Raw genomic sequence first — 7,611 nt, 5'->3', positions numbered from 1 at the left:
ATCACTTGAGTCCACTACTAATTCGGATCGGATTCTTCCGACGTTTAGTCCTGGTTCAGTGTCTAAGGACCCCTTATCGGTCTTCGAGTGCGCCGTGCCGACCATCAGGCAACAGCCGGTCATGATTGGATGGTCGGATAAGTTGCTTTGGTCGCCGAGTCCCAATTCCCCACCAAAACTTAGGACATTAGCGGCGATCGGATTGGATGGGTATGCTTCGGAGGAGATTTCCCCCTTTGTTTGGGATTTTCGAATCCATTGCACAACTATTCATGAAGAGACCCGTGTATTCGGGGTTTGATTCACCTTTGGGTCCCGATGCAGCAACCATATTCTTATGGTTCCTGGGAAGGTTGAAAGAAGGGGTGCCTTCTAGTAATAGGATTTTACCCCGGTTGGGCCCGAAGGTATCTCTCAACCGCTTAAGTGTACGATTCTCTGTGCCTTTAGAGCACATCGCAGGGGATTTACAGAAAAATGCCAACGCCACTAATATGAGTTTTTCTTCATTCAAAAAGGGACTTACTTCAAGCGCCATATCCAAAACGTACGAAATTTCGGAGATATGAAAAAGGCAGATGGAAGGGTCATAAAAAAAGGTTAAGTTATGTGTCGAGGTTTAGTCATACGTCATTAGAGAAGGTTATATGGGTGTCTAATAAGAATATATGAGATTAGAAACCGTGAAAGCCTGCGGCTAAATATGAATTAAAATGAATGCCCTATAAAGCCATTCGTTAAGATAGAAATCTTTCTGGTTGGGTAGCGTGACCTGTTCACAGGTTAAGACGTTGAGTCGCATCTGTGCGCTCATTTCGCATTCATTCGCGCTCGGATGGCGGAGTTAGCGAACTGAGTTTCCATGAAGGTGAAAGTCCTTCTCCCTCGGGAACAGGGTAACAGCGTGCCCACGTGCTGGGAGAATGGCATCCAAAGGCATGAAGCTGGGCATGAAAGGGATTCAGAACCCGGCGAAAGTGGGGAACTTTGAATCTCAAGCAAGGGCGCGCGTGACGATATCCACCCCTTCTTTGTCTTCGTTGGGAGACGGGGTGGGAATGAAACTCCGGGTATTGTCTGGGTGAGTGCCGAGTGGCGGTACTGCATCCCCGAAGGCTAAGCCTAAGTTGAACCGGACAGCAGGCAACCGCAATCCTAGCGTTTGAAGCGTCGAAACAGGAAAGCAGGGGGATATTGCTTCCTGCTCCGCAGGGGAGACCCCTGCGTCCGAAACATGGGACAGAGGCCGAGGGAAAGGGGTTGTCTGTCCTTTCCCGTTCCTCGAGCGCGCCTCCGGCGTAGAGCGGAAGCCTTACGGCCCGGTTCAAAGAAGTATGGAATCCCGGAACTGGGGAACCCTGCACACCTCTGGGGTCGCACTCAGAAGAGCCAACCGTACGGTGAACAGGAATAGGATGGGACAATAAGCGAGGGCCCGGTAGTAATTATCGGGACATGCCAAAGTGTCCCCGCATCCAATTTTAAGGGAAAGGGAGCAGCCAATATGCTTCAACATTCGAAGATAAAGAGCGCAGATTGGCAAGGAAAGTAAGCGGCGTAAAATACCTTGCCCCTGAACTACGAGTAGCACTCGCTCTGTCACGGATAGACAATCTGATCCGATTTGCTGAATATACATACCTCTGAAAGTAAAAGCAAAAGCGGAAGTGAGAGTGGAAGTGGAAGTATGGCCCGATTCCACTAATAAAGACCTCTCGGGACTCCTAATACTAGGGATCGGATCGAACAAGCATAGGCCCCCATGGCCTGAAGGCGAACCGGAAGCGGGATTCGAACCCAATAGCTACTTTCGCTCGGGTCGATCTCGCCATGACGCCACCAGAGCGATCCACATATCTATCAACGGGAGGGCCAGAGTACGTAATCGACGCTGATGCAATTTTTGATCGAATTAGTCACGAGACGCTTTCCGATGGACCTGATACTTCTCCCATGGTAAGGAGGCGGGTAGCTTCGTGGCTAGAAGCAGCAGTAATTTCGGTTTCTCGGCGAATACCTCTTTCCCGGAACAGGTGAAGTAATCTTTCCTCCCCTTGGCCAACACTGCATTTCACGGACTATTCATCCTGATGCTTAAGAGTCGGATAGAGGAAATCTTCGTTCAAAGGGAAAATGGGGAAGATACGAGGTTTCAATCCTCTCTCATCAGATACGCTGATGGTCTTGTGGTCTTCTATTTGAGTCTAGGAGTTATCAAGCCCGTGAGAAAACTGAGCAATGGCTCTAGCCAGCCGATAGGGCTAAAGCGACAAGGAAGTAGAACTCCAACCACGGCGTAGGTGTTCTTGGCGCTCATTGTTCTTCCCGCCTGTGGACATCATGGGTGGAGGTGGATCGCATCATTCCACGTCGTCCGGGAGGCACGAGCTGCTGAAACAACCTGCGGCAGTTGCTGCATGGGCATCGTCACGATCAGAAGAGGGCGGGGGAGCTCGCATTCCGGAACCCCCACCCGATGGGATGCGGGGAGCCGTATGACGGGAAACTGTCACGAGCGGTTCTGAATCGGCGGTCAGGCAGGGAACTCCCAACCCGATTGGTCGACCATAACCGAAATAAGACTCCGGAAAAGTCGTCGCCGTTGCCAAGAAATAGTTCATTTACATGAGTAAGAAACTGACGTATTTCCACTGGTCGCTTCCGTTTCGTATATTAGTTATTTCGTATGTCTTGTATAGTTTTCCGCGAATTAGCATTAAAAGGTTCTTTAATAGGCATAAACAAGTCGTGTTGGCAGCTGGTCGGCTTTACAAGTCCCGAGGGGTCTTCCTCAATCACTAATTACTATTTTGCTTAAAATATTACGGAGGTTGGTTCACACTTTATGGCATCGCAGAAAAGGCTTTAGATTATTTCAACGGGTGGCCTTTACTAGGGTCACCCCCCTTAAATGAGAGGCGGGAAAAACGTTCTGCTGGCTGGGTAACATAATGGCAATGTATTGGACTGCAAATCCTGGAATGACGGTTCGACCCCGTCCCTAGCCTATTCTTTTTCTTTCAAATTTCGGTTATAGAATGGCCGGTCTTTTTCACTTGCTTCTGATCAGGGACTACAGCCTGTGCCTGCTTTTTGTAAGCCCGTTCCTGTTGGTCGAATGCCCGGTCTCGGCAGCTCTGCGATTTGGCTTGATCGCTCTGCAAGTGATTGCGCTTGAGTCGTGGTTCCGGGGGAATCTTTCTCCGCCAGGTCGAATGAAGGCTTGGTATTTTCTAGTGATTGAATCAGATCGTTGCCTCCTCCATTCGTCGAAGTGGCTGAAACCCGTCGACTGGCTGAAGCGGTCGACTGGCTGAAGCGGTCGAGTTTTCCGCCATGGACTTCTCCCTCTCTTGCATCAAGGTCAACCGCTTTCAAGATTGTCGATCTCTCGCTCTTGCTTAATGGTCAACCGCTTTCACCGGCAAGAGGTTACGCGGCTGCATCTATTGATGAGTGCAAGCTCGGATTCTGGAAATGGACCTAAAGGCAAGCGTAGCGAAAGGCTTCCCCGAAGGAAGCCTGAGCGAAGCGATCACCTTTCAATTATCCGATCACCTTTCACCTCCAAGTTTGCTCTTCGAATCGCCCAAGAGCGGGTCGTTTGCAGGGACCGACGAGCGTAGCGAAAGGCTATTGGAGGGAGTCCAAAGAAAGTTGGAAGAGCTTGCCGACCCGCATTCGCGGGCTTCTACCGGGCGTGGTAAACGACGAAATGCTTCGGGGAGCTGAAAATAGGCATAGATCCGGAAATTCCCGAATAGGTTAACCTTCTGAACTGCCTGCTGAATTCATGGGCAGACAAGAGACAACCCGGCGAACTGAAACATCTTAGTAGCCAAAGAAAGAAAAAGCAAAAGCGATTCCCCCGGCGAGTGAAATGGGAATAGCCTAAACCGTGAAAACGGGGTTGTGGGAGAGCGATGAAGGCTTTGTTTTGCTAGGCGAAGCAGTTGAGTACTGCACCCCAGATGGTGAGAGTCCAGTAGCCGGAAGTACGGCTGGCTTACGCTCCAACCCGAGTAGCATGGGGCACGCGAAATCCCGTGTGAATCAGCAAGGACCACCTTGCAAGGCTAAATACTCCTGAGTGACCGATAGCGAAGCAGTACCGTGAGGGAAAGGTGAAAAGAACCCCCATCGGGGAGTGAAATAGAACATGAAACCTTTTTTACAGAATAAGAAGAAAATAAAAAAGTACTTCTCAATCGAATAAGGAGCTCGAATCATTAAGAAATACTGATCCGAGCATTCGCTCGTATTCTGAAAGATGTGTCGTACTAGAGGTGCCGGTCAAGCGCAATCAACAACCCGTATCCTTGGGGAGCAGAGAACAGGGTGAGGCGGCCAGAGGAGCGGAATGAAGTTTCGAAATAATGAGGTAGCCTTGAGGAGGCTCCCGAGAAAGCGACTTCTCTCTAGCGCCGATACGATCGAAGTGGTGAACCGAGAAAAGATTCGTGAACTATTACTGCTGCCAACGACACACCCTTATGACATAGTTTCGACAGTGTGATGGGATGGGACCGTGTCTTGGATAAAGTCTAAACTCTAGAAAAAGAAGAAAGGGCTATGGGCACGTATAAACAATAGCTCCCTTGTGTTTGCCCATATGATACGTGCTGCACATGGAACGAGGACGGGGGCGTAGTTCAATCGGTAGAACGCATGTTTTGCAAGTATGAAGTTATCGGTTCAAGTCCGATCGTCTCCATTCGTATACAGATTGGCACATTAGATAGAAATCCAAAAGCGCCACCAGCAGACGGGCGACACACGTGCTACAATGGCCGGGACAAAGAGCTGCGACCCCGTGAGGGCAAGCTAACCTCTTTTACGCAGATTATGGCCGGAAGATACTGCCGGGGGTACGCGGCTTGTTGCCTGCCTAACGGCGTTTGCCACACCCATAATACGGAATTCATTGAAACCAGACACACACGGCACGAATGCGAGAATTTCGATATCAGGACCAGCGAGCGTGCACTACCTCCCGACCTAACTTTTCTTTTCACTCCCGCCGGGCACGAGTCCAGAAATGCGGTTAGCCCTTTTGCTTGCCTGCCAGCCAAGAAACTGCCATGAATATCGAGAACAGACAGAGAAGAGCAACAGAATATAAGTACGATTTACGCGCGAATTGATTTTATTTGCTATTTCAATTTTTAGCGTTTCGAGTTCGGAATGAATATCAATATATAATGAGGAAATATTAGTAGCTGTTCGTCTAGTGGGTTTCGTTTCCCTTAGTTAAAACACCCTAAGTGACATTTTCAGAGCGACTTTTAGGGCAAAAAGCGAAGCTATTCAAACAGATTCATAGCATTTTCCCAGTTCCTAGGAAGCTCTGTGGTCTGAGTCCGAGGAATAGCATGAATTACTATTACTCAGTCTGCGTTTAAGTACGCAAATGATTGCGGAATCCTTTTTCAATGGGATAGTGGAGCGTCGCGCATTGTCGTACGAATAAACAGTATAAGCTCCGTTGTGCTAAGAAATGGAACTTTAGTCGAAAGCACCGTTAGCCATTTGAGAGCATTCCCGTCTCTGAGAATAAGACGAGACAGTGAGTCGTTCCCGCTTTCCAGTCAGTGACGAATTTGGCGGCTTTTCCAGTGGAACGAAACATCAGTCCACACTGATCTAACCAAGCATGGTTTTCTTAGAAGGGGGGAAGGGGGGATTCCAGGAGTTGGCTGACACTTCCAAAGGAAGGAAAGGAGGGGAGGAAAGCCGTGGGGAAAACTGCAGCGAAAAGAGCTCGGGTCCGCCCTATGCATGTAATAATGCTGCCCATGAAACCAAACTGGAGTAGCGAAATTGCGGATCAAAAAGAGCTCTCCGCGGCTGCTGAGACGGATGATAATCCTTTGGCCCTGCCTTTCCTTTCACGGTTGTCTCGCCGCTGGGTGTCCCTAAGAACCTAGCCATTCCACTCGTGGTAGGTGGTGAAATCTCTGTCTAAATCATCGAATAAAAGTCGAGTCGATTTTTTTCGGTTTCCGTGCATCGGGCCTAGGAATATGTCTATTTGCCAACAAAACGATTACACTTCAGTCATACCTTTCAGTGTTGCTCGAACTATGCTACCCATGATGGGTACTCCGTTATTAGCACATCCTGCTCCTCCGTATCCACATCAACTGGTCTAAAACCAGGTGTAGCTATTTGAAAGGTTTATGTCCTTAATCTTTCAAGGAGAAAAATTGGGAAATATGCGGTCGGTTTTTTCCCTTCCCGCTTTGCCCTCAACAAATCTATTGACTCCATTACCTGAGAGGGCTAACAGTGGGCTTATAGTTTAATTGGTTGAAACGTACCGCTCATAACGGTAATATTGTAGGTTCGAGCCCTACTAAGCCTATTTACTTGCCATACCCAACTTGCCAGTCTTTCGCTTTGCTGCGCCCAGCTCTGGTTCAACCCGCCCGTTCTCTGAGCTTTGCTTCTTTTCCCCGGTTACCACTGTATGGAGTATAGCCAAGCGGTAAGGCATCGGTTTTTGGTACCGACACGCAAAGGTTCGAATCCTTTTACTCCAGGATCCCAAGGCATTCAAAGCATTGCTCATTCATAGCCTTCTTGTCTGAGTCATTCTTCTCACCCGGAAAGCTTGGGAGGCATCGCTGCCTCGGCAACGCATGTCTCGGGGGAAACGTTGCCTTTACGGAACAGATACTTCTTGCATGCATTAAGCCATGCGAAGAAGGAATGGGTGCAACCAAGTGCTACCATGTGCAAGGACTAGGCGAAGCGATGGACCCCGCACAGTTAAACAAACGCAGTGAGATACGCAAAGATAGGATCTATTGAGCAAGATCCAAGATCGACTGAGCCACTAAGATCGTTTTTGTCTTTTTCCGGTAATGAATGGAAACACGTGTTTTTCCTCCGAGCAAACAAGCCAAGCCGTTTAAGGAGCCTGAGGGACCCACAAAGAAAGTTGGAAACAGAAATGGAAAGAGCGATTGAAAGGACAACGCAGGGTTATGCAGAATAAATCAACGAGAAATGAAGCTGCGCCCCAGTCAAATTGATTCTAGGTCAATTTGTGTAGAAGGCATAATTCTTTGGCTATCGACTCCTTAAAGAATCAAACAAGGCTGTCCTATCGATTCCCCCCTTATGGGAATCCAGAGCTTGCAGAATACTAGTCGCTACAAGAAGCCAATCCCCCGGCTTCCCCCTTTAAGGTTAAGGGAATCCGTCGCTCCGCTCGCCCTTCCGCGGGTCCAATCGCGCTTGCGAATTCTTGGCACTGAAAAGGAATTGAACAGCGTCTGGTTCATTCAACTAAATAAATTAGGGCACCTGGTATTTTACTCGTTCTACGCACACGTCGAATGAAAACCTTGATGGAAAGGCAGTTCCTAGGATCTGCAAGCTCTACAACGTTGAATTTCGACACGATTCTAGCCGGTCTGAGCTGTCAGACTGTCGTTTTGGTCCTGGGATTACTCCCCGCATTTCTAACACTTCCACCATATGCGAGTCTGAGCGATCAGGCTGTCGATCGGGATTACTCCCCTCACTTATTCAAATTATACCGTATGCGAGTCTGAGCGATCAGGCTGTCGATTAACTTCTGGGATTACTTCCCCATTATCAACT

The 7,611-nt window shown here is 48.8% G+C and overlaps 1 non-coding gene across 1 annotated transcript; it reads left to right on the top strand.

The window, feature by feature from the left end:
• The first annotated feature begins 4,641 nt into the window (after positions 1–4,641).
• TRNAA-UGC (transfer RNA alanine (anticodon UGC)) lies at positions 4,642–4,714 on the top strand. The gene has a single exon. It is a non-coding gene; the product is annotated as a tRNA-Ala (tRNA).
• Positions 4,715–7,611: the final 2,897 nt, after the last annotated feature.

This window comes from Cibotium barometz, unplaced genomic scaffold, assembly GCF_041138505.1.
Source record: "Cibotium barometz isolate CiBa-2024 unplaced genomic scaffold, ASM4113850v1 ctg539, whole genome shotgun sequence".
NCBI classification, from domain to species: domain Eukaryota; kingdom Viridiplantae; phylum Streptophyta; class Polypodiopsida; order Cyatheales; family Cibotiaceae; genus Cibotium; species Cibotium barometz.
Note: the sequence above shows the minus strand (reverse complement) of the source record. Positions and strands in the feature narration are given on the sequence as shown.